This window comes from Pseudophryne corroboree, chromosome 1, assembly GCF_028390025.1.
Source record: "Pseudophryne corroboree isolate aPseCor3 chromosome 1, aPseCor3.hap2, whole genome shotgun sequence".
Classification (NCBI taxonomy): domain Eukaryota; kingdom Metazoa; phylum Chordata; class Amphibia; order Anura; family Myobatrachidae; genus Pseudophryne; species Pseudophryne corroboree.
Genome location: NC_086444.1, coordinates 97,861,875 through 97,889,788, shown reverse-complemented (window position 1 = coordinate 97,889,788; position 27,914 = coordinate 97,861,875). Strand labels below are relative to the sequence as shown.

The 27,914-nt window shown below is 47.6% G+C and overlaps 1 protein-coding gene across 3 annotated transcripts in view; it reads right to left on the bottom strand.

Moving 5' to 3' along the window:
- ZNF131 (zinc finger protein 131) overlaps positions 1–20,138 on the bottom strand; it is a 48,528-nt gene extending 28,390 nt beyond the window's left edge. The window contains exon 1 of one of the 3 annotated variants that reach the window (XM_063961652.1): positions 19,927–20,138. The gene's annotated coding sequence lies outside the window, so the exon portion shown is untranslated. The remainder of the gene's footprint in view (positions 1–19,926) is intronic. The other 2 variants (XM_063961661.1, XM_063961669.1) reach the window with 2 other exon arrangements.
- Between the last annotated feature and the right edge of the window lie 7,776 nt (positions 20,139–27,914).

Below are 27,914 nucleotides of genomic sequence, written 5' to 3'. Positions count from 1 at the left end.
CTAGGATTTGGCGTTCAACCGCCATGCCGTCTAACGCAGCCGCGGTAAGTCTTGTACACGCACGGCCCCTGTTGTAACATGTCCTCCCGAAGAGGAAGAGGTCAGGGATCTTCTATGAGCAACTTCTGAAGATCTGGATACCAGGCCCTTTTTGTCCAATCCGGAACAATGAGTATCGCCTGAACCCTTCTTCTTATAATCTTTATCACCTTTGGAATGAGTGGAAGTGGAGGGAACACATATATACCGACGGAAACACCCACGGTGTCACTAGGGCGTCCACCGCTATCGCTTGAGGGTCCCTTGACGTGGAACAATATCTCTGAAGTTTCTTGTTGAGGCGGTACGCCATCATGTCTACTTGAGGAATTCCCCAACGACTTGTCACTTCTGCAAAGACCTCTCGATGAAGACCCCACTCTCCTGGATGGAGATCGTGTCTGCTGAGGAAGTCTGCTTCCCAGTTGTCCACTCCTGGAATGAAGACTGCTGACAGAGCGCTGGCATGTCTTTCCGCCCAGCGAAGAATCTTCGTGGCCTCGGCCATTGCCGCTCTGCTCCTTGTTCTGCCCTGGCGGTTTATGTTCGCCACTGCTGTTACGTTGTCTGACTGAATCAAGACGGGCAGAACGCGAAGAAGATGTTCTGCTTGCAGAATGCCGTTGTAAATGGCCCTTAATTCCAGAATGTTTATGTGCAGACAAGCTTCCTGGCTTGACCACTTTCCCTGAAAATTTCTCCCCTGTGTGAGTGCTCCCCAGCCCCGGAAACTTGCATCTGTGGTCACCAGGATCCAATCCTGAATCCCGAACCTGCGTCCCTCCAGAAGGTGAGAACTGTGCAGCCACCACAGAAGGGAGATTCTGGTCCTGGAAGATAGGATTATTTTCCGGTGCATGTCCAGGTGAGACCCAGACCGCTTATCCAACAGGTCCCACTGAAACAACCTGCCATACGGAATGGCCTTGTAGGCCGCCACCATCTACCCCAGTAACCGAGTGCATTGAAGAACTGACACCTTTGCTGGTATCAGAATCTGTTTTACCATGTTCTGTATTTCCAGAGCCTTTCCACTGGAAGAAAAACTCTCTGCAATTCTGTATCCAGAATCATACCCAGCAGTGTCGTCGGAACCAACTGTGATTTTGGAAAGTTTAGGAGCCAACCATGTTGCTGCAGAATCGGCAGTGAAAGGGCAACATTTTTCAGCATTTGCTCCTTGGATCTCGCCTTTATGAGATCGTCCAAGTACGGGATAATTGTGATTCCCTGCTTGCGCAGGAGAACCATCATTTCCACCATTGCTTTGGTGAAAATCCTCGGAGCCGTGGACAGACCAAACGGCAACGTCTGAAATTGGTAATGACAATCCTGAACAGCAAACCTCAGGTAAGCCTGATTTGGAGGATATATGGGGACGTGTAAGTAGGCATCCTTTATGTCGACACCATAAAATCCCCCTCCTCCAGACTGGAGATCACTGCTCGGAGAGATTCCATCTTGAATTTTTTTAGAAAGAAATTGAGGGATTTTAGGTTCAGAATCGGTCTGACTGAGCCATACGGCTTTGGTACCACGAACAGGCTCGAATAAAAGCCTTCCCCCTATTGTGACGGGGGAACCGCGACAATTACTTGATTTTGACACAGCTTTAGTATTGCAGCGCATACTACTTCCCTTTCTAGAAGAGAAGCTGGCAAGGCCGATTTGAAAAATCGGTGAGGGGGCATGTCTTGAAACTCTAATTTGTACCCTTGGATTACTATTTCTAATATCCAAGGATCCAGGCCCGAGTGCACCCAGTCCTGACTGAAAAGTTTGAGACGTGCCCCCACCGGTGCGGACTCCCGCAGAGGAGCCCCAGCGTCATGCGGTGGATTTGGTAGAAGCCGGAGAGGACTTCTGTTCTTGGGAACTTGCCACAACCTGTGACCGTTTTCCCCTTCCTCTTCCTCTCGCAGCAAGGAAGGACGACCTTCGTCCTTTTTTGTATTTATTGGGCCGAAAGGACTGCATCTGATAGTGGGGCGTTTTCTTCTGTTGCGCAGGAACATAAGGTAAAAATGACGACTTACCCGCGGTAGCCGTAGACATGTCAGTGAGGCCATCGCCAAACAGGACACTACCGTTAAACGGTAACGACTCCATCGCCTTCTTAGAGTCAGCATCAGCATTCCATTGATGAATCCACAATGCTCTCCTTGCTGAAACTGCCATGGCATTGGCCCTTGATCCCAAAAGGCCAATATCCCTTACAGCTTCTTTTAAATATGCAGCAGCATCCCTGATATGACCCAGAGTCAAAAGCATGCTATCCCTGTCTAGGGTATCCATCTCAGATGACAAGTTATCTGCCCACTTTTCAATAGCGCTACTCACCCACGCCGAAGCAACGGCAGGCCTGAGTAGTGAACCCGTAGTGACAAATGGATTTTAGTGTATTTTCCTGCTTACGATCTGCAGGATCCTTTAGGGCTGCCGTGTCAGGAGACGGAAGCGCCACCTTTTTGGACAGACGCGATAGAGCTTTGTCTACCGTGGGGGTTGACTCCCACTTTTCCCTGTCCCCAAATGGAAACGGATATGCCACTGGAATTCTTTTGGGAACCTGTATCTTCTTGTCAGGATTTTCCCAAGCCTTTTCAAAAAGAGCATTCAGTTCATGAGAGGGAGGAAACGTTACCTCAGGTTTCTTTCCTTTATACATACAGACCCTAGTATCAGGAACAGCAGGGTCCTCTGTTATATGCAACACTTCTTTTATTGCCACAATCATGTACTGAATGCTCTCTGGCATCACTATAGTCGACACTGGAATCAGATTCCGTGTCGGTATCTGTATCTGCTATCTGGGTAAATGCACGTTTCTGTGACCCCGAAGGGGTTCGAGTTTGTGACAATGCATCCTCCATGGATTTCCTCCATGTCTGGTTCTTAGACTCAGATTTATCAAATCTCTTAGTCAACCGAGTCACATTTGCATTCAAAACACTCAACATATTTACCAAATCATCCGTCGGCAGTGCCGACACGGTCACTCACAGTATTTTCTGTCCCCACTCCAGCCTCCTCCTGGGAAGAGCACTCAGCCTCAGACATGTCGACACACACATACCGACACCCACACTGGGGCTATAGGAGACAGACCCACAACAAAGCCTGTAAGAGAGACACAGAGGGAGTTCTGCCAGCTCACAACCCAGCACCTATCCCGGTACTGAAGCAAGTAAAAGACTGCCCAGACCTGTTAGTGCTTTTATATATAAATAATTAGCACCAAATCTTTTGTGCCCCCCGCCCCGTTTTGCACCGTTACTTGTACAGTAGTGTGGGAGGCCAGGCTCAGCGTCTCTGCAGCTTCTGTGAAGAGAAAATGGCGCTGGTCAGAGCTGTGAGGGCTAAGCCACGCCTCCTTAACGGCGCGCTTCAGTCCCGCTTAAAATACATCTTTATAGAGACGGGGGTCCGTAAATAGTGCCTAGGCACTGTTTACACATCTGCCAGTGCTATTTGAGGGTCCTATGCTGCCCAGTGCCGTGTTATGTGTGGGAGCATGGCGCGCAGCGCGGTACCTCAAAAGCAGTCACTGAAGTCTTCTGATCTTCCTATACTCACCAGGCTTCTTTTTTCTGGCTCCGCGAGGCGGGTGACGGCGTGGCTCTGGGAACAAGCAGCTAGGCGCACCAAGTGATTGAACCCTCTGGAGCTAATGGTGTCCAGTAGCCTAAGAAGCAGAGCCCTTGAACTCAGAAGAAGTAGGTCTGCTTCTCTCCCCTCAGTCCCACAATGCAGGGAGCCTGTTGCCAGCAGGTCTCCCTGAAAATAATAGACCTAACTAAGTCTTTTTTCCGAGAAACTCTGGAGAGCTCCTCAGTGTGCATCCAGTCTCACTGGGCAAAGAATCTAACTGGAGTCTGGAGGAGGGGCATAGAGGGAGGAGCCAGTTCACACCCAATCAAAGTCTTATAGTGTGCCCATGTCTCCTGCGGATCCCGTCTATACTCCATGGTTCTTGAAGCATCCCCAGCATCCTCTAGGACGTAAGGAGAAAACAGGATTTTAATACCTACCGGTAAATCCTTTTCTCCTAGTCCGTAGAGGATGCTGGGGTCCACTTCAGTACCATGGGGTATAGACTGTTCCGCAGGAGCCATGGGCACTTTAAGACTTTTCAAGGGTGTGAACTGGCTCCTCCCTCTATGCCCCTCCTCCAGACCTCAGTATAGGAACTGTGCCCAGGGAGACGGACACTTCGAGGAAAGGATTTACTTTTAAACTAATGGTGAGATTCATACCAGCTCACACCTCAACCATGCCGCACAACATGGCATTCAACTTAACACATGCCAACGGGCATGAACAATTGCAGCAACATGCTGAAAATAATCGTAACACAACACTCGTGTAACTACAAAACTAACAACTGCAGGTAAAGTACGCACTGGGTCGGGTGCCCAGCATCCTCTACGAACTAGGAGAAAAGGATTTACCGGTAGGTATTAAAATCCTGTTTTCTCATACGTCCTAGAGGATGCTGGGGTCCACTTCAGTACCATGGGGTTATACCAAAGCTCCAGTACAGCGGGAGAGTGCGGATGACCCTGCAGCACCGGTTGATAAAACTTGAGGTCCTCATCGGCCAAGGTGTCAAACTTGTAAAACTTTGCAAACGTGTTTGCCCCTAACCAAGTAGCTGCTCGGCAAAGTTGTAACGCCGAGACCCCCCCCGGGCAGCCGCCCAGGATGAGCCCACCTTTCTAGTAGAATGGGCATTTACCGACTTTGGTATCGGCAATCCTGTCGTGGAATGAGCGTGCTGAATCGTCCCTCTGATCCAGCGCGCAATGGTCTGCTTAGAAGCAGGACACCCAATCTTGTTGGGAGCATACAGGATAAACAGAGCCTCTGTTTTCCAAATCCTAGCTGTTCTTGCAACATAAATTTTCAAAGCTCTAACCACATCAACAAACTTTGACCCAGTGAAGGTGTCAGTAGCCACTGGCACCACAATAGGCTGGTTCATATGGAAAGACGAAACCACCTTCGGAAGAAATTGTTGGAGAGTTCTCAACTCCGCCCTATCTTCATGGATGATCAGGTAAGGGCTCATGTGAGACAAGGCCCCCAACTCAGACACCCACCTTGCGGAAGCCAAGGCCATTAGCATGACTACTTTCCAAGTGAGAAACTTCAATTCTATCTCCTGTAGAGGTTCAAACTAATCCGATTGAAGGAATTGCAACACCACACTAAGGTTCCATGGTGCCACCGGAGGCACAAATGGAGGTTGGATGTGCAGCACCTCTTTAAGGAACGTCTGAACTTCTGGAATAGAGACCAATTGTTTTCGAAAGAAAAACAATAAGGCCGAAATCTGGACCTTGATTGAACCCAATCTTAGGCCCGCATCCACACCCGCCTGCAGAAAATGGAGAAAACGTCCCAAGTGAAAAACTCTTCCATAGGAACCTTCTTGGATTCACACCAAGACACATATTTTCTCCAAATACGGTGATAATGTCTAGACGTTACTCCTTTCCTGGCCTGAATAAAAGAGTGGGGACGACTTCTTTGGGAATACCCTTACGGGCTAGGATCCGGCGCTCAACAGCCATGCTGTCAAACGTAGCCGTGGTAAGTCTTGATACACACACACGGCCCCTGCAGCAGCAGGTCCTCGCGAAGAGGACGAGGATCTTCTACGAGCAACTCCTGAAGATCTGGATACCACGCCCTCCTTGGCCAGTCTGGGACAATGAGGATCGCTCGAACCTATGTCCTTCTTATGAGCTTGAGAACTTTTGGTATTCGTGGAAGTGGAGGGAACACATACCGACCGAAACACCCACTGGGTCACCAGTGCATCCACTGCTATTGCTTGAGGGTCCCTCGACCTGGAACAATATCTCTGAAGCTTCTTGTTTAGATGAGATGCCATCATGTCTACTTGAGGAACTCCCCAAAGACTTGTCACCTCTGCGAAGACTTCTTGGTGGAGGCCCCACTCTCCTGGATGGAGATCGTGTCTGCTGAGGAAGTCTGCTTCCCAGTTGTCCACTCCCGGAATGAAAATTGTTGACAGAGCTCTTATATGTCTTTCTGCCCAGAGGAGAATCCTTGTCACCTCTGCCATTACCGCTCTGCTTTTCGTTCTGCCTTGCTTGTTTATGTACGTGACTGCTGTTACATTGACCGACTGGATCTGCACGTGTTGATCTTGAAGAAGATGTACCGCTTGTAGAAGGCCGTTGTAAATGGCTCTCAATTCCAGAACGTTTATGTGAAGGCAGGCTTCCTGACATGACCATTTTCCTTGGAAGGTTTCCCCCTGTGTGACAGCTCCCCAGCCTCGGAGACTTGCATCCGTGGTTATTAGGACCCAGTCGTGAATCCCAAACCTGCGTCACTCTAGTAGGTGAGAACTGTGTAGCCACCACAGGAGCGAAATCCTGGCTTTGGGGGACAGGATTATTTTCCGGTGCATGTGTAGGTAGGATCCTGACCACTTGTTCAACAGGTCCCACTGGAATACTCTGGCATGAAATCGGCCAAACTGTATGGCCTCGTAGGCCGCTACCATTTTCCCCAACAACCAAATGCATTGATGGATCGACCCGCTTGTTGGTTTCAATATTTGTTTGACTAGTTTCTGGATTTCCAGAGCCTTTTCCACTGGAAAATAAGAATTTACTTACCGATAATTCTATTTCTCATAGTCCGTAGTGGATGCTGGGACTCCGTCAGGACCATGGGGAATAGCGGGCTCCGCAGGAGACAGGGCACATCTAAATAAAGCTTTTAGGATCACATGGTGCGTACTGGCTCCTCCCCCTATGACCCTCCTCCAAGCCTCAGTTAGGTACTGTGCCCGGACGAGCGTACACAATAAGGAAGGATCTTGAATCCCGGGTAAGACTCATACCAGCCACACCGTACAACTTGTGATCTGAACCCAGTTAACAGTATGATAACAAAAAACGAAGTAGCCTCTGAAAAGATGGCTCACAACAATAGTAATAACCCGATCTTTGTAACAATAACTATGTACAAGTATTGCAGACAATCCGCACTTGGGATGGGCGCCCAGCATCCACTACGGACTATGAGAAATAGAATTATCGGTAAGTAAATTCTTATTTTCTCTAACGTCCTAGTGGATGCTGGGACTCCGTCAGGACCATGGGGATTATACCAAAGCTCCCAAACGGGCGGGAGAGTGCGGATGACTCTGCAGCACCGAATGAGAGAACTCCAGGTCCTCCTTAGCCAGAGTATCAAATTTGTAAAATTTTACAAACGTGTTCTCCCCTGACCACGTAGCTGCTCTGCAAAGTTGTAATGCCGAGACCCCTCGGGCAGCCGCCCAAGATGAGCCCACTTTCCTTGTGGAGTGGGCCTTTACAGATTTAGGCTGTGGCAGGCCTGCCACAGAATGTGCAAGTTGGATTGTGCTACAGATCCAACGTGCAATCGTCTGTTTAGACGCAGGAGCACCCATCTTGTTGGGTGCATACAATATAAACAACGAGTCAGATTTTCTGACTCCAGCTGTCCTTGAAATATATATTTTTAATGCTCTGACAACGTCCAGTAACTTGGAGTCCTCCAAGTCGCTAGTAGCCGCAGGCACCACAATAGGCTGGTTCAAGTGAAAAGCCGAAACCACCTTAGGGAGAAAATGAGGACGTGTCCGCAGTTCTGCCCTGTCCGAATGGAAAATCAGATATGGGCTTTTGTATGATAAAGCCGCCAACTCTGAAACTCTCCTGGCTGAAGCCAGGGCCAATAGCATGGTTACCTTCCATGTAAGGTATTTTAAATCTACCGATTTTAGAGGCTCAAACCAATGAGATTTGAGAAAATTCAAAACTACGTTCAAATCCCACGGTGCCACTGGAGGCACTATTGGGGGTTGTATATGTAGTACACCTTTGACAAAAGTTTGTACTTCAGGCACTGATGCCAATTCCTTCTGGAAGAAGATTGATAAGGCCGAAATTTGAACTTTAATGGACCCCAATTTTAGGCCCATAGACAATCCTGCTTGCAGGAAATGTAAGAATCGACCCAATTGAAATTCTTCCGTTGGAGCCTTCTTGGCCTCACACCACACAACATATTTTCGCCAAATGCGGTGATAATGTTGTACAGTCACTTCCTTTCTAGCCTTAATCAAGGTAGGAATAACTTCCTCTGGAATGCCCTTTTCTTTTAGAATCCGGCGTTCAACCGCCATGCCGTCAAACGCAGACGCGGTAAGTCTTGGAACATACAAGGTCCCTGCTGAAGCAGATCCCTTCTTAGAGGTAGAGGCCATGGATCCTCCGTGAGCATCTCTTGAAGTTCCGGATACCAAGTTCTTCTTGGCCAGTCCGGAGCCACCAGTATTGTTCTTACTCCTCTTTTCCGTATAATTCTCAGTACCTTTGGTATGAGAGGCAGAGGAGGGAACACATACACTGACTGGTACACCCACGGTGTTACCAGAGCGTCCACAGCTATTGCCTGAGGGTCTCTTGACCTGGCGCAATATCTGTCCAATTTTTTGTTGAGGCGAGACGCCATCATGTCCACCTTTGGTCTTTCCCAACGGTTCACAATCATGTGGAAGACTTCTGGATGAAGTCCCCACTCTCCCGGGTGAAGGTCGTGTCTGCTGAGGAAGTCTGCTTCCCAGTTGTCCACTCCCGGGATGAACACTGCTGACAGTGCTATGACATGATTCTCCGCCCAGCGCAGAATCCTTGCAGCTTCTGTCATTGCTCTTCTGCTTCTCGTGCCGCCTTGTCGGTTTACGTGGGCGACTGCCGTGATGTTGTCCGACTGGATCAACACCGGCTGACCCTGAAGCAGCGATTTTGCCAGGCTTAGAGCATTGTAGATCGCTCTTAGCTCCAGTATATTTATGTGAAGGGACGTCTCCAGGTTTGACCACACGCCCTGGAAGTTTCTTCCCTGTGTGACTGCTCCCCAGCCTCGTAGGCTGGCATCCGTAGTCACCAGGACCCAGTCCTGTATGCCGAATCTGCGGCCCTCTAACAGATGGGCACTCTGCAACCACCACAGGAGAGACAACCTTGTTCTTGGTGACAGTGTTATCCGCTGATGCATGTGCAGATGCGATCCGGACCATTTGTCCAGCAGATCCCACTGAAATGTCCGTGCATGGAATCTGCCGAATGGAATCGCTTCGTAAGAAGCCACCATCTTTCCCAGGACTCTTGTGCATTGATGTACTGACACAGTTCCTGGTTTTAGGAGGTTCCTGACAAGTTCGGATAACTCCCTTGCTTTCTCCTCCGGGAGAAACACCTTTTTCTGAACCGTGTCCAGAATCATTCCCAGGAACAGCAGACGAGTTGTCGGGGTCAATTGAGATTTTGGAAGATTCAGAATCCACCCGTGTTGCTGAAGCACTACCTGGGATAGTGCTACACCGACTTCCAGCTGTTCTCTGGACTTTGCCCTTATCAGGAGATCGTCCAAGTAAGGGATAATTAATACGCCTTTTCTTCGTAGAAGAACCATCATTTCGGTCATTACCTTGGTAAAGACCCGAGGGGCCGTGGACAAACCAAACGGCAGCGTTTGAAACTGATAATGACAGTCTTGTATCACGAACCTGAGATACCCTTGGTGTGAGGGGTAAATTGGGACATGCAGATAAGCATCTTTTATGTCCAGGGACACCATGAAGTCCCCTTCTTCCAGATTCGCTATCACTGCTCTGAGTGACTCCATCTTGAACTTGAATTTCTGTATGTACAGGTTCAAGGATTTCAGGTTTAGAATAGGTCTTACCGAACCGTCCGGCTTCGGTACCACAAATAGTGTGGAATAATACCCCTTTCCCTGTTGTAGGAGGGGTACCTTGACTATCACCTGCTGAGAATACAGCTTGTGAATGGCTTCCAAAACCGACGTCCTTTCTGAGGGAGACGTTGGTAAAGCAGACTTTAGGAACCGGCGAGGGGGAGACCTTTCGAACTCCAACATGTAACCCTGAGATATTATCTGCAGGATCCACGGGTCCACTTGTGAGCGAGCCCACTGATTGCTGAAAATCTTGAGTCGACCCCCCACCGCTCCTGAGTCCGCTTGTAAAGCCCCAGCGTCATGCTGATGGCTTTGTAGAACCCGGGGCGGGCTTCTGGTCCTGGGCAGGGGCTGCTTGCTGCCCTCTCTTACCCTTTCCTCTGCCTCGCGGCAGATAAGACTGTCCTTTTGGTCGCTTGTTTTTATAGGAGCGAAAGGACTGCGGCTAAAAAGACGGTGTCTTTTTCTGTTGGGAGGGGGTCTGAGGTAAAAAAGTGGATTTGCCGGCAGTTGCCGTGGCCACCAGGTCCGAAAGACCGACCCCAAATAATTCCTCTCCTTTATATGGCAATACTTCCATATGCCTTTTGGAATAAGCATCACCTGACCACTGTCGCGTCCATAAACTTCTTCTGGCAGATATGGACATCGCGCTTACTCTTGATGCTAGAGTACAAATATCCCTCTGAGCATCTCGCATATAAAGAAAAGCATCCTTTAATTGCTCTAGAGTCAATAAAATACTGTCCCTATCCAGGGTATCAATATTTTCAGTCAGAGAATCCAACCACACTACCCCAGCACTGCACATCCAGGCTGAGGCTACTGCCGGTCGCAGTAGAACACCAGTATGTGTGTATATACTCTTCAGTGTAGTTTCCAGCCTCCTATCTGCTGGATCCTTGAGGGCGGCCGTATCAGGAGACGGCAACGCCACTTGCTTTGATAAACGTGTGAGCGCCTTATCCACCCTAGGGGGTGTTTCCCAGCGCGCCCTAACCTCTGGTGGGAAAGGGTATAATGCCAATAACTTCTTGGAAATTAGCAGTTTTCTATCTGGGTTAACCCACGCTTCGTCACACACGTCATTCAATTCCTCTGATTCTGGAAAAGCTACAGGTAGTTTTTTCACCCCCCACATAATACCCCTCTTTGAGGTACCAGCAGTATCAGAGATCTGCAAAGCCTCCTTCATTGCCGTGATCATATAACGTGTGGCCCTATTGGAAAATACGTTTGTTTCTTCACCGTCGACACTAGATTCATCTGTGTCGGTACCCGTGTCGACTGACTGAGGTAAGGGACGTTTTACAGCCCCTGACGGTGTCTGAGACGCCTGAGCCGGTACTAACTGGTTTTCCGGTCGTCTCATTTCGTCAACTGACTTTTGTAATGTGCTAACATTATCACGTAATTCCATAACTAAAGCCATCCATTCCGGTGTCGACTCCCTAGGGGGTGACATCACCATTACCGGCAATTGCTCTGCCTCCACACCAACATCGTCCTCATACATGTCGACACACACGTACCGACACACAGCAGCCACACAGGGAATGCTCTAATCGAAGACAGGACCCTCTTAGCCCTTTGGGGAGACAGAGGGAGAGTTTGCCAGCACACACCAAAAACGCTATAAATGTATATAAACAACCCTAGAAGGTGTTGTTTTTGATATAAGCGCTTTTAATATATCAATATCGCCAAATTATGCCCCCCTTCTCTTTGTTACCCTGTTTCTGTAGTGCAGTGCAGGGGAGAGTCCTGGGAGCCTTCCTCACCAGCGGAGCTGAGCAGGAAAATGGCGCTGAGTGCTGAGGAGAATAAGCTCCGCCCCTTTTTCGGCGGGCTTTTCTCCCGGGTTTTAAGAAAACTGGCCTGGGTTAAATACATACATATAGCCTTAATGGCTATATGTGATGTATTTATTTTGCCACTAAAGGTATTTAATATTGCTGCCCAGGGCGCCCCCAGCAGCGCCCTGCACCCTCCGTGACTGAATCAGTGAGACGTGTAGCAACAATGGCGCACAGCTGCAGTGCTGTGCGCTACCTTCATGAAGACTGAGGAGTCTTCTGCCGCCTGCTTTCCGGACCTCCGTCTTCAGCGTCTGTAAGGGGGATCGGCGGCGCGGCTCCGGGACGAACCCCAGGAGGACCTGTGTTCCGACTCCCTCTGGAGCTAAGTGTCCAGTAGCCTAAGACTCCAATCCATCCTGCACGCAGGTGAGTTGGAAATCTCTCCCCTAAGTCCCTCGATGCAGTGATCCTGTTGCCAGCAGGATTCACTGAGATTTAAACCTAAAAAAACTTTTTCTAAGCAGCTCTTTAGGAGAGCCACCTAGATTGCACCCTTCTCGGACGGGCACAAAAACCTAACTGAGGCTTGGAGGAGGGTCATAGGGGGAGGAGCCAGTACGCACCATGTGATCCTAAAAGCTTTATTTAGATGTGCCCTGTCTCCTGCGGAGCCCGCTATTCCCCATGGTCCTGACGGAGTCCCAGCATCCACTAGGACGTTAGAGAAAAAATACTCTATACTTCTGTGTCCAGAATCATCCCTAAAAAGGACAATCTTGTCGTCGATTCCAACTGCGACTTTGGAAAATTCATGATCCAACCATGCTGTTGGAGTATTGATAGGTAGAGTGCGATGTTCTGCACCAACTGTTCCCTGGATCTCGCTTTTATCAGGAGATCGTCCAGATAAGGAATTATATTGACTCCTTTTTGACGAAGGAGGACCATCATCTCCGCCATCACCTTGGTGAATACCCTCTGTGCCGTGCAGAGTCCGAACGGCAACGTCTGGAACTGGTAATGGCAATCCTGTACTGCGAATCTCAGATAAGCTTGGTGAGGAGGATAAATGGGAACATGCAAGTAAGCATCCTTTATGTCTACTGACACCATGAAGTCCCCCTCCTCCAGACTGGAAATCACTGCCCTCAGGGATTCCATCTTCAACTTGAACCTTTTCTGGTAGAGATTCAGATTTTTCAGGTTTAAAATCGGTCTGACCAAGCCGTCCGGCTTTGGAACTACGAAGAGGCTTGAATAAAAACCTTCTCCTTGCTGTGACAAGGGTACTAGGACAATGACTTGATCCGGACAATTTTTGAATTGCCGTTGTTACTGCCTCTCTTTTCTGGAAGAGAAGCTGCAAGGTCGATTTGAAAAATCGGCATGGGGGGACGTCTTGAAACTCTAGTTTGTACCCACGGGACACTATTTGTAAGACCCATGGGTCCAGGCCAGATTGAATCCAGATTTGACTGAAAAGTTTCAGACATGCTCCCACCCGAGCGGACTCCCGCAAGGGAGCCCCAGCTTCATGCTGCAGATTTGGCAGAAGCAGGGGTGGACTTCTGCTCCTGCGATCCGGGAGACACTGCGGATTTCTTTCCTTTTCCCCTTCCCTTACCTGCAATAAAGGGGGGGAACCTTTGGTCTTTTTGTAATTGTTGGGCCGAAAGGACTGCATCTGAGAGTGATGTGTCTTTTTCGCCGGTGTAGGAGCATAAGGCAACAATGCCGACTTACCTGCGGTAGCCGCCGAGCCTAACGCATCCAGCCATCACCAAACAAGGCCTCACCTTTATACGGGAGAGCCTCCATATTTATTTTGGAATCTACATCAGCATTCCACTGGCAAATCCACAACGCCCTCCAAACTGATACTGCCATGGTAGCGGTTCTTGATCCCAAGAGACCAATATATTTCATGGTTTCTAGCACGTACACAGCATCGTCTTTGATATGACCTAACGTTTGGAGTATATCGTCTTCATCTATTGTGTCGATGTCTAATGACAAGTTTTCTGACCACTTTTAAATAGCACTACTTACCCACGCACAGACAATGGTAGGCCTGAGTAGCTTCCCATTGGCCACATCAATAGATCACCTCACTAACTTGCAGTCTGTCGGCTCCTTAAGTGAGGCAATTCCAGGCGCAGGGAGAAACTCCTTTTCTCCTTTATGACAGGGCCCTGTCTAAAATGCGGGTTGACTCCCACCTTTTGGAAAAAAAGGTAAGCAGCCTGAATTCCTTTTCAGGTTAAATCAGACTCCCTCCAAGAGACTGTTCAACTCCTGAGGTGGAGGGAAAATTACATTACTTCTTTACTAAAGTAAACCCTCTCCTTGTGGTAAAAGAGGGGGCTTCGTAACTTCCAACACCTCCTTTTTAGCTAAAACATGTTTTGAACGCTTTTCGCTAACTTAGGTCCTATTCCCCTGGAATCACTAGTGTCGACACAGGAATCAGAGTCCGTGTCGGTATCAGTTTGTACTACTTGTGCAAATTTGTATGTGACCCAGAGGGGACCCTGTGCATGAAAGGCAGAACTATTAAAAATCACATCTTCAACAGATTATTTTCAGTTTTCTGCATGAGATTCAGTCCAACCTCTTACTGATATGATTCACACTATCATGTAACCTTTCACCCAGTCAGGCTCTTTGTATCATATTACACCTCTGTGTCCCTAACATGTCTCCCACAGAAACAAGATAGGTTAAAGAAGTTTGGGTAATAATAACTTTAAACAAGAGTGCACCCAAACAAGTCTTCTTTAACCTATCTTGTTTCAGTTTCCCTTCTGACTCTGTGTGCACCACCAGACTTCAATTAGAGACCTTCTCTGAATAAAAGAATACTGGTTTTGAAATACACAATGAATTGTGTACGACTGGTGCGGAATCACCAACCTTTCCTGGTCAACATGTCTCCCACAGAGGAAGAGTTCCCTGCCTCAGACATGTCACACTGCACAAACACACCACAGACACTCTGGGACTTATAGGGGACAGACCCACAGTAAAATCTGTCAGAAGGACACAGATAAGAGCAGCCAGTTCACAAACCCAGCGCCAGTAACACAATGTCTGTGAACACAAAATGCCCACTGACAAAGCGCTTTTTGTAAGGTAAATACACCAATTTCACTGTGCCTCCCCCTGTTTTGCACCCTGATACTTGTATTCAGTAGTGGAGAAGGACCAGCGTTGTCTCTGCAGCCTGAGGAGAAAAAATGGCGCTGAGCAGTGTGCTGGCTGACTGAGGAAGCTCCGCCCCCGCAATGGCGCGTTTCACCTCAGCATTTATGAGGTACATTTTTATACTGGCGGGGGTAGTACTGTGCCTCAGCATCTTATGCCCCTTCATTTGCCAGTTTTATTAGGTTTCATGCTGCCCAGGGTGCCCCCCCTGCAGTGCCTGTGTATGTGTGGGCAACATGGCGCGCTGCGCTCCCGCCAGCCGCACGGTACCTTTAGCCGTCACCTTGATGGAAGATCTCTCTTCTAACACTCACCTGTCTTCTGACTTCTGGCTCTGCAAGGGGGGTGACGGCGTGCTGTGGGAGTGAGCATCTAGGCACAGCTAGCGTTCAGTACCCTTCAGGAGCTAATGGTGTCCTGTCAGCCAGAAGCAGAGCCATGAAACTATTCAGGAAGTTGGTTCCTACTTCTGCCCCCTAAGTCCCACGAAGCAGGGAGACTGTTGCCGGCAGTCCTCCCTGAAAATAAAAAACCTAACATAAAGTCTTTCAGAGAAACTCAGTAGAGCTCCCTTGGAGTGCATCCAGTCTGCCTGGGCACATTTTCTAAACTGAGGTCTGGAGGAGGGGCATAGAGGGAGGAGCCAGTTCACACCCTTGAAAAGTGTTAAAGTGCCCATGGCTCCTGCGGAACCGTCTATACCCCACTGCAACTCAGGACCATCATGTGGTCTCTCCTCACCTCTGCCATGAGAACACCAGGACCAATGCCTACTTCTCCTCTGTCCAAGAACATTGTGACTGCCCCCGGGACTACCCCTCAAGCTGAGCAGGGAACTGAGGGACGTGCGCACCAGGACCAGACTTTGCTGGGTCAGTTCCATTGGACATTAGTGTGCTCCCCACACTCTCACACCGACCCGCACTGCTCTCATGAGACCAGGTCATTTATCATTTTCACAAAATAATGTTACTACAGTTTTCCTGCAAATGTGTTTTTTTTCCTCTTCTCTTTCTTCTTACAGGGTACTTCCACCCCACTGTGTGCTATTCCCGTAATGTGTACCTCCATTGGTTGCACACCCTGCCAGCAGTAATCTACGCAGTGTGCCCCACATGGCTGCCTCGGATGGTTCCTCCGTGGGCAGGGTGTGCTTCATTTGGATCTTTCCATGCAGGGCATAGCATACTCCTACACACGTGTCAGTTTTCCCATACATGCATTTGGCCCTTGCATGGCTCATCTCCCACTGTGTAACCTTCGTAGTGCGCCCAACATGGCTGCCTTATCTGGTGCGCTTGTGGATGGGATGAAAAATACATGGACCTGATGGTTTTGGTGGAACCCTACTCTGAACTTAAGGACTCTGCAATCTCCCCGTTTTGTGTTCTCTTCTAGGGGTGGACTATTCCACCCTAGGTAATCCTACGCAGTGTGCCTAAGATGGCTGCCGCACCTGGTACCTTGTGAGGGTGGAATACACAACCCCTGGAGGTTATTACCCAAAATGCATACACCAATCATGCATTATTCTTTCTGTCTTTATTGTCTGTGTGGTTTATCTTTTGATGTAATACTTAAATCTTCTGTATTATGTGCATTGTTTGAGTTCTAGTTGGCACCGCGGATGGCTGCCTCAGTGCTGCTCTGCCAAGCAGCCTTTGTTTTTAGTCTTACATGTATAATATGTTGAGTCTATTGTACAGTTGCAATGTGCAGTATGAACTCATGTGTAACGTTTGTAATGTATGCTACGTTTTTCCCCCTTCTTATGCTATGTATTCCCCCTTCATGTTGCTGCTTGGCGATGCATTGTACCACAAAGAATGTACGTGAGTACACCTGGCCAATAAAGCTGATTCTGATGGTACTGAAGTGGACCCCAGCATCCTCTAGGACGCATGAGAATAGACCTCTAAATGAGGAGAGATTTGCTGCCCTCTAGTTTCCAGAAATGTAAAGGACAACTAAAAGACAAGATAAATAACTTCTAAGGACATTCTTAAATATATATGTACAAGGTTTATGACCTAATCAGAATTTCTCTATCGTCCTAGAGATGATGCAGCAAACTTATCATCAGTAAGGACACTAAAGTTGATCTCTATAAGCCAAAAAAAAAAAAAAAAAATAGTTGATAACAGAACAGAATGCCCATATCTCAAGTCTAGTAGATATTTTAAAATCTAAGCTTTCACGAGCAGGGCCCTCTTCCCTCATGTACTTTTCCATCTCTTACTTAAACTACAGCATATTGTCCCTCATTCCGAGTTGTTCGCTCGCAAGCTGCTTTTAGCAGCTTTGCACACGCTAAGCCGCCGCCTACTGGGAGTGAATCTTAGCTTATCAAAATTGCGAACGAAAGATTTGCAATATTGCGAAAATACTTCTCTGTGCAGTTTCTGAGTAGCTCGAGACTTACTCTACCAGTGCGATCAGTTCAGTGCTTGTCGTTCCTGGTTTGACGTCACAAACACACCCAGCGTTCGCCCAGACACTCCTCCGTTTCTCCAGCCACCCCCGCGTTTTTCCCAGAAACGGTAGCGTTTTTTCAAACACTCCCATAAAACGGCCAGTTTCCGCCCAGAAACACCCACTTCCTGTCAATCACACTCCGATCTCCAGAATGAAGAAAAAAACCCCGTAATGCCGTGAGTAAAATACCAATCTTCACAGCAAATTTACTTGGCGCAGTCGCAGTGCGAACATTGCGCATGCGCAAATAGCGGAAAATTACCGAGCGAACAACTCGGAATGACCACCATTGTCTTGAATTGTAAGTGCCTGTTTACTTGTTTATGTACTCTGTAACTGGGCACTGTGGATCCCATTTGGCGCCATATAAATAAAGGGTAATAATAATAATATTGGAATAGGGTCATATTTGTAATTGTTCCTGTGGCTCTTAAATAAGAAAACACTTTTACTCTCTTTTTATGGTCTGCAAAGAACATAATGATTACAAATTGTGTCCAGTGTGAGGTCTATGTTTAAATATCACTATGGGTACAGCATGCACAAGTCAGTGTGTGATCCCCGTGGGCACAAGTCAGTGTTTGATCCCCGTGGGCAATGTGCACAAGTCAGTGTGTGATCACCGTGTGCACAAGTCAGAGTTTTATCACCACCATGTGCACATGTCAGAGTGTTATCACCACCATGGGCACAGTGTGCACAAGTCAGAGTGTGATCACCACCGTGGGCAAAAGTCAGTGAATGATCACCACCGTGAGCAGTGTGCACGAGTCAGTGTGCGATCACTACTGTGGGCAGTGTGCACAGGTCAGTGTGCGATCACCACCGTGGGCACAGTGTGCACAAGTAAGTGTGCGATCACCACTGTGGGCACAGTGTGCACAAGTCAGTGTGCGATCACCACCGTGGGCACAGTGTGCACAAGTCAGTGTGCGATCACCACCGTGGGCACAGTGTGCACAAGTCAGTGTGCGATCACCACCGTGGGCACAGTGTGCACAAGACAGTGTGCGATCACCGTGGGCACAGTGTGCACAAGACAGTGTGCGATCACCACCGTGGGCAGTGTGCACAAGTCAGTGTGTGATCACCACCGTGGGCAGTGTGCACAAGTCAGTGTGTGATCACCACCATGGGCACAAGTCAGTGTGTGATCACCACCGTGGGCAGTGTGCACAAGTCAGTGTGTGATCACCACCGTGGGCACAAGTCAGTGTGTGAGCAACAAGTCGGTGTGCGATCACCACTGTGGGCACAAGTCAGTGTGCTATCACCACCGTGGGCACAAGTCAGTGTGCTATCACCACCGTGGGCACAAGTCAGTGTGCTATCACCACCGTGGGCACAAGTCAGTGTGCACAAGTCAGAGTGTGATCACCACCGTGGGCAAAAGTCAGTGAGTGATCACCACCGTGGGCAGTGTGCACAAGTCAGCGTACGATCACCATCGTGGGCACAGTGTGCACAAGTCAGCGTGCGATCACCACCGTGGGCACAGTGTGCACAAGTCAGCGTGCGATCACCACCGTGGGCACAGTGTGCACAAGTCAGCGTGCGATCACCACCGTGGGCACAGTGTGCACAAGACAGTGTGCGATCACCACCGTGGGCACAGTGTGCACAAGACCGTGTGCGATCACCACCGGGGGCAGTGTGCACAAGTCAGTGTGCGATCACCCCCGTGGGCACAGTGTGCACAAGTCAGCGTGCGATCACCACCGTGGGCACAGTGTGCACAAGTCAGCGTGCGATCACCACCGTGGGCACAGTGTGCACAAGTCAGCGTGCGATCACCACCGTGGGCACAGTGTGCACAAGTCAGCGTGCGATCACCACCGTGGGCACAGTGTGCACAAGACAGTGTGCGATCACCACCGTGGGCACAGTGTGCACAAGTCAGTGTGTGATCACCACCGTAGGCAGTGTGCGCACAAGTCAGTGTGTGATCACCACTGTGGGCACAAGTCAGTGTGTGAGCAACAAGTCGGTGTGCGATCACCACTGTGGGAACAAGTCAGTGTGCGATCACCACCGTGGGCACAAGCCAGTGTGCGATCACCACCGTGGGCACAAGCCAGTGTGCGATCACCACCGTGGGCACAGTGTGCACAAGTCAGTGTGGGATCACCACCGTGGGCACACGTCAGTTTGTGTTATTACTATGGCTACATCCTAGGATGTCATCAAGTTGTCACTCATCTGGATCTCCTCCCTACTAGCACGAGCCGTGCTATCCCCGCCCCTCTGCATTCTCATTGGCTGATTCCCCGTACATCACGCCGCACTCTCGACCAATCATGTCAGAAGTACAGAAACCGGAAGGCCTAATCCTTCCGCCCTCCTCTTAGTCCCGAACCCCGAAAACCAAGCGGGGGAGGCGCGTCCAGGGCAGCGAGCCCCCGCAATCCCACTAGTAGGCGAGATCCCATGCTGCAGTGTCCGCCCCTAGTGGCATGACGGCCGATCACCCCACTCCTGTCAGTGCCGGCGCCAACCGTTATTACGTCATCAAATCGCGCATTTAAAATCTTCCCCTCAGCTGTCCCGGCCCTGTGCCCCGCTGCTGAGAGTGGGAAACCGGGTCATCCCACACGGCGGGAGCCGACCAGATCCCTGCTGCCCCTCTACTCACCGGCCACAGCGAGACTGGCTGCCCGCGGCCTCCTCCTCCCGTCTGGCGATGTCTCTGGGTAAAGGGCGGGCGGCTCGGCTTCCCGGCGGCCCCCGCGCGGGAAGTGACGTCATGTCAGCAGCCTCTGACCTCGCGGGAAAGCCTGTGATCATGTGCGCGGCGTGAGGCGGGAAAGCAGCAGCAGGGTGGTGGCGGAGGCGCTATGCTGAGCTGAGGCAGCAGCGCTGTGTCTCTGAGAGCAGTCATACATAATGACAGTGTATAGTGGCTGCAGGGGGAACTGTGTGCTGAGAACACACGGGGCAGGCACCTGAAATGAGGCTCTGCACTGAGAGTACATTGGAAGTCTACTACATAATGTCTGGAAGGAAATGAGGCTCTGTACTTAGAATACACGAGGCAGTCTACTATATAACAATGTGTGGGCGGAAATGAGGCTGTACTGAGAATACACGATGCAGTCTATATAATTAATAATGTGGGTGGAAATGAGGCTCTGTACTGAGAATACATGGGGCAATCTATATAATTAATAATGTGGGTGGAAATGAGGCTCTGTACTGAGAATACATGGGGCAGTCTACTGTATAATAATGTGCGGGTGGAAATAAGGCTCTACTGAAAATACATGGGGCAGTCTACTATATAACTATGTGGGTGGAAATGAGGTTCTGTACTGAGAATACATGGGGCAGTCTACTGTATAATAATGTGTGGGAGGAAATGAGGCAGTCCACTATATGATTATGTGTGGGTGGAAATAAGGCTCTACTGAAAATAGATGGGGCAGTCTACTATATAACAATGTGTGGGTGGAAATGAGGATCTACTGAGAATACACGATGCAGTCTATATAATTATTAATGTGGGTGGAAATGAGGCTCTACTGAGAATACACGATGCAGTCTATATAATTAATAATGTGGGTGGAAATGAGGCTCTACGGAGAATACATGGGGCAGTCTACTGTATAATGATGTGCGGGTGGAAATAAGGCTCTACTGAAAATACATGGGGCAGTCTACTATATAAATATGTGGGTGGAAATGAGGCTCTACTGAGAATACATGGGGCAGTCTACTGTATAATAATGTGTGGGAGGAAATGAGGCAGTCCACTATATGATTGTGGGTGGAAATAAGGCTCTACTGAAAATAGATGGGGCAGTCTACTATATAACAATGTGTGGGTGGAAATGAGGATCTACTGAGAATACATGATGCAGTCTATATAATTATTAATGTGGGTGGAAATGAGGCTCTGTACTTAGAATACACGATGCAGTCTATATAATTAATAATGTGGGTGGAAATGAGGCTCTACGGAGAATACATGGGGCAGTCTACTGTATAATGATGTGCGGGTGGAAATAAGGCTCTACTGAAAATACATGGGGCAGTCTACTATATAATAATGTGTGGGCGGAAATGAGGCTCTGTACTATGAATACATGAGGCAGTCTACTATATAATTATGTGTGGGTGGAAATTAGTTTGTACTGAGAATACATGAGGTAGTCTACTGAGAATACATGAGGCAATCTACTATATATGTGTGGGTGGAAATTAGTTTCTACTGAGAATACATGAGGTAGTCTACTGAGAATACATGGGGCAGTCTACTATATAATTATGTGTGGGTGTAAATGAGGCTCTACTCAGAATACATGGGGCAGTCTACTATATAAATATAAATTAAGAATGTACTGGCGCCGGCTGGATTTCCAAATAATGAACAGATATACAGTATCAATGAAAAGAAATATGCATTTATTACACATACATAAAAATCTATAAACCAGGACTTCAAAACAAATGGTGATATATCATGAATAAAACACAAGTCTGACTGGATGAAGTCACTTGCATAAATATAATTTGACCACTTAAATCCCAATCGTACAGATTGAAATGACTTCTGGCTAGGGCTTAAGTTCTCCAAACAGTCCTCAGTGATTTAAATGTGGATATTACCCGTTATTTATCGGCAGTCCCCAAAGGTCTCAGTTGCAGTCAGAGATCCAATTGCAGTTTGGGGATGGTCTCGGGTTTCCAAGCAAGGAACACTTGTGAGGATCCAGTAGGAGCAGAAAAAGTCAAATTAATGCCAGATTAGATGAAAGAGACGATGGGTACAGTGCCTGTGGTCAGGAAAAGCTCAACGCGTTTCGCTGGTCTTAGTGATTGCCAGCTTCCTCAGGAGCATGTGTCTCAAGCTGCCCCAGTCATGTTTATATAGCCTCTTAATTAGGGGAAAATAAAACCACCTGATGACAATGAATCCTGGTATAATAATCTAAATAAAATAATAACTATTGTTCCCTAGAAGGCAATCCCATTAATGCACACATCCCAAGTATATAACAAAATTGGAAAACGAGTGGTATTTATTTGTAAAACATATGGACTTAGAAAGATATTATCGGCTACTTTCTGGTCACGTGGTCCTCCCCGATCACGTGACCTGTTCTCAGCCAATCTGTATACTGTCTAATGTCTTGCGGTCATGTGATCTGCACATAACCGCATCAGTATATCCTTAGTATTAAGGGCCGGAAAGGAGCCATGTTTGGTGTTTATCCGGTCACGTTATCTATCCGACCACGTGTCCGGAATCTGGTAATTGTTTCCACTTTGCGGCTCCAGGCCGCTATGTTTCATTAACAATGGAGCTGCGTTCAACACGTTTCCATAGTGACCGGAATCCCGGAACCTCTGAGTTTATAAAGATACATATAGCAAGACAGAGTGGTAAATAGCATCTGCGGCGATAAACGCCGCTGTCTGTATACTCTTAGGAAATTAGTGAGCACATAATTATTGTGAGACCAAATCATCAGAGAACCCAATTCCTTATTTATAATTACAGTACTATAGAGACCTAGATAATAGCAGCAGCATATACATGTCAGGAAAATATAATAAATAAATACAAATAAATAGAATCAAGTATAGTATATAATCAAATATATTCCTATAACTCATCAATTCAAACTTCCTCTTATAAAGATCTATAAGTATGATTTGAATACATAGATAATAGGACAATTGAGTCTCGTAGTTCATTCCTAATAACTTCAGATACATGATATAGTGCTATCTATAGTCGGATATATATGGTCTGCAGCTATACTAACTTTGATTTAATTGAAAGCCTTAGAAAAAATGGATATGACATCTGATGTATTTTTGTCTAAAATATAGACAGCAATTATATTGAATTTTTAGAAAAATTATGAAAAGAGAGAGAAAAAGAAGGAGAAAGTGTCAAGATAACCAGATGATGATTTCATAAGAAAAAAAGGGGAGAGAAGGAAGATCCCCTAGGGGATAGTATTAAGTTCAATGCTTTCATTTAATCCATCCGGATGTAAAGAATTAAATTGGAACATCCAATAAATTTCTCTACAGCACAGTTTGTTGAATCTATCCCCACCCCTTGGTGTTGGTGCAATATGTTCTATACATACTAGAGAAAGACTTTTAGGATCACCATCATGGATTTGATTGAAATGGCGTGAAACACTGTGTAGATTATTCCGTTTTAGAATATTTCTGCGGTGTTCCATGAACCGCACATGGATAGATCTTGTGGCTCTACCCACATAGTTAAGGCCGCACCCACAGGTAAGTAGATAGACAATAAACTTCGAATCACAATTCATAAATGATCTGAGTTTATAGGGATCCTTTGCTACCAGGTAAATTCAAAATAGTCGTCTTTTTTGGCATACGAGTGCAAGTTGTGCACCTTGATTTGCCACATCTATGACATCCCATCGGTTTTGTGAATAGCCATATACAACCCGTAGGGGTGTCTTTAATCTCTTTTATGCCCAGATGACTTTGAGCCAATATGGATTTCAAAGATCTGTTTTCTTTATACACTATACAGGGTTTATGAGGTAATATTTCACTAAGGACCTTGTCCTGTTTTAGGACTATAATTTTTTAGTGATTATAGCTTTTATTGCATTTGCACAGTTATTATATTTACAGACAAATGCTAGTTGTCTGTTATTCGTTTCCTTCTCTTTTTGGTTAATTGGACATATAGGTTTGGTTTTAAGTAAAATGGTCCTGTCCATATGGTAAACCTCTTCATAGGCTTCCTTGAGAAGTCTATCTGGAGGCAGCAGCGCTGTGTCCCTGAGAGCAGTCACACATAATGACAGTGTATAGTCGCTGCAGGGGGAGCTGTGTGCTGAGAACATACGGGGCAGGCACCTGAAATGAGGCTCTGCACTGAGAGTACATTGGAAGTCTATTACATAATGTGTGGGTGGAAATGAGACTCTACTGAGAATACATGGGGCAGTCTACTATATAACAATGTGTGGGAGGAAATGAGGCTCTGTACTGAGAATACACGATGCAGTCTATATAATTAATAATGTGTGGGTGGAATTGAGGCTCTGTACTGAGAATACACGATGCAGTCTATATAATTAATAATGTGTGGGTGGAAATGAGGCTCTGTACTGAGAATACACGATGCAGTCTATATAATTAATGATGTGTGGGTGGAAATGAGGTTCTGTACTGAGAATACATGGGGCAGTCTACTGTATAATAATGTGTGGGTGGAAATGAGGCTCTGTACTAAGAATACACGAGGCAGTTACTATATAATTATGTGTAGGTGGAAATAAGGCTCTACTGAGAATACATGGGGCAGTCTACTATATAAATATGTGTGGGAGGAAATGAGGCTCTACTGAAAATACATAAGGCAGTCTATATAAATATGTGTGGGAGGAAATGAGGCTCTACTGAGAATACATGAGGCAGTCTACTATATAAAAATGTGTGAGAGGAAATTAGTTTGTACTGAGAATACATGAGGTAGTCTACTTTATAATAATGTGTGGGAGGAAACAAAGCTCTACTGAAATACATGGAACAGCAACCTATATATTAATGTCAGGGAGGAAAGAAGGCTGTATACTGAGAACACATGGGAGAGTTCCCTATAGAATAATGTCTGGAAGAAAATGTGGTTCTCTCTACTGAGGGTACATGGAACAGCCGTAATATTGTTTGGAAGGAAATGTGATCTGTACTGAGAATACGCAGGACAGGCTTCTATATATAATAACTGGTAGGAAATGAGGCTCCCTGTGTTTTGAGAATACATGGGATAATCACCTACACAAAAAATATTTGGGAGGAAATAAAGGGCTCTGTATGTACCGAGAAAGCATGGTACATTTGTCACAACTGAGGGCCTGAGCTGACGGGAGGCAGCCTCAGTTGTAGGGGCTGAGATGTACCGGAACCTGGGAGGTTGTATCAGACCCCTGGACATGTAAGTAACATGAATAATAACTGCCCGAAGGCGTGACCACGACAACTTGGATAAAAGTCAATGATGTTTATTATGACAACTCCGCAACACAGCAGCAGTAAAAGAAAACATAAAAGTCAGCAAAGAATAAATACAGTTCCTGGGTACTACAGGATGGCAGGAGCCACAGGGCACTGGTAGTGTGAGATAGTTCTTATAATCTTCTAGATGGAAAGTCCTTACCAGGCCCGACTGTAGCAATGGAGATAACCCAGGATTGTACCAGCTGGTGTTCCAGGAAAAGCTGGGTTGCTGAAGATAAAACGGCTGCTGTGGATACTGGCTGGAACCAGACTGTTGTTAGCACGGAGTGGATACTGGCTGGAACCAGTTAAATAATAAATGAACTTGGGAGCGATGAAATATGAACTGAAATGTAGAACTTGAGAGCGGAGAAATAATAATACCGGTGGAGAGTGGTAAAGTGTAGAAAGGACACTGGCCCTTTAAGAGAAGCTGTACTCTGCTGGAAGCTGAGCTGGAAGCAGGTAATGTTGTAGCTGGAAACAGATGAATCCACAATGGATTGGAGAGTCAGGCTTACACCGCAGGTGGAATGCTGGTGCGGGTCTCTATGGTGGAAGTCTTGAGACAGGAGCTGGAACCTGGAAGACAATCACAGGAGAGAGACAAACAGGAACTAGGTTTGACAACCAAAGCACTGACGCCTTCCTTGCTCAGGCACAGTGTATTTATACCTGCAGCAAGGAAGGGATTGGCTAGGCAATTATGCAGATTAACAATACTGACAACAGATTGGAGGAAATGATCAGCTGACAGAATCCAAGATGGCTGCGCCCATGCAGACACTTGGAGGGAAGTTTGGTTTGTAATCCATGTGGTAATGAAAACAGTAATGGCGGCGCCGGCCACTGGAGACAGGAGACGCCAGGCTGACAAGTGCACATCCAACCACGCGGACACAGCGGAGGCCGCGGCTGACGTAATCGCCACTCTGACACTGCATGCAGAAGCTCAGGGACGGCGGCGGAGGCCGCAGGAGACGCCATGCCAGATGTAATAAGGCGTTACTGTGACAGCGTCTCAGAGAGACAGGAGAGGATGCAGGAATGTGAACATTAGGATAACAGATGGGATCCGGTCCTGGAGCGCTGAGCCAGCCTTAGGAGGCATCTGATGGGTAAGAAATGGCGTCCAGATACCCGGATCGTGACAACATTCCCCTATGTAATAATGTCTGGCAGAAACTTATGCTTTCTCTGTACTGAGAATACATGGGACAGTCCTTTATATAATAATAATAATAATCTAGGAGGAAATTAAACTCTCTGTGTACTAAGAATACAAGGTAGAATGCTCTACTTAATAATGTTTGGGAGGAAATGAGGCTCAGCATTTTACTTATTGGAGACCAATGTGTCAATGTGCCATTGTTTTGAGGCCCCAAAACAGGTGTTCCCCAATGGGATGTATTCATATTTTCTCTGACGTCCTAGTGGATGCTGGGTACTCCGTAAGGACCATGGGGTATAGACGGGCTCCGCAGGAGACTGGGCACTCTTAAAAGGAAGATTAGGTACTATATCTGGTGTGCACTGGCTCCTCCCTCTATGCCCCTCCTCCAGACCTCAGTTAGTATCTCTGCCCGGCCAGAGCTGGATGCACCCTAGGGGCTCTCCTGAGCTTCCTAGAAAAGAAAGTATTTGTTAGGTTTTTTATTTTCAGTGAGATCTGCTGGCAACAGACTCACTGCTACGTGGGACTGAGGGGAGAGAAGCGAACCTACCTGCTTGCAGCTAGCTTGGGCTTCTAAGGCTACTGGACACCATTAGCTCCAGAGGGATCGAACACAGGCCCAGTCCTCGGTCGTCCGGTCCCGGAGCCGCGCCGCCGTCCCCCTTGCAGAACCAGAAGAACGAAGAGAAGTTGAAAATCGGCGGCTGAAGACTCCGGTCTTCATTAAGGTAGCGCACAGCACTGCAGCTGTGTGCCATTGCTCCCTTAGCACACCACACGCTCCGGTCACTGATGGGTGCAGGGCGCTGGGGGAGGGGGGGGAGCCCTGGGCAGCAATTAGATTACCTTACTTGGCGAAAAGCACATAATACAGTCTGATAAACTGTATATGTGCATTAACCCCCACCATTAAAGTACATAAAAGGACAGAAGCCCGCCGCTGAGGGGGCCGGGCCTTCTTCCTCAGCACACCGGCGCCATTTTCTCTTCACAGCTCAGCTGGAAGGAAGCTCCCCAGGCTCTCCCCTGCAGTATCCTGGTACACAAAGGGTAAAAAAGAGAGGGGGGCACATAAATTTAGGCGCAAAACTGTGTATATAAGCTGCTATAGGGGAAAAATCACTCAGTATAGTGTACATCCCTGTATTATATAGCGCTGTGGTGTGTGCTGGCATACTCTCTCTCTCTGTCTCTCCAAAGGGCCTGGTGGGGGAACTGTCTTCAAATAGAGCATCCCCTGTGTGTGTGGTGTGTCGGTACGCGTGTGTCGACATGTCTGAGGTAAAAGGCTCCTCTAAGGAAGTGATAGAGCGGATAAGTGTGTGGGAGGGTGTCTCCGTCAACAACGCCGACACCTGTTTGGATATGTGTAAGCGCTGAGGTAAAATGATTGCACAAAATGTTAGGGAACAGAAAGGAAATCTACCCTGGTCTGTCCCTATATC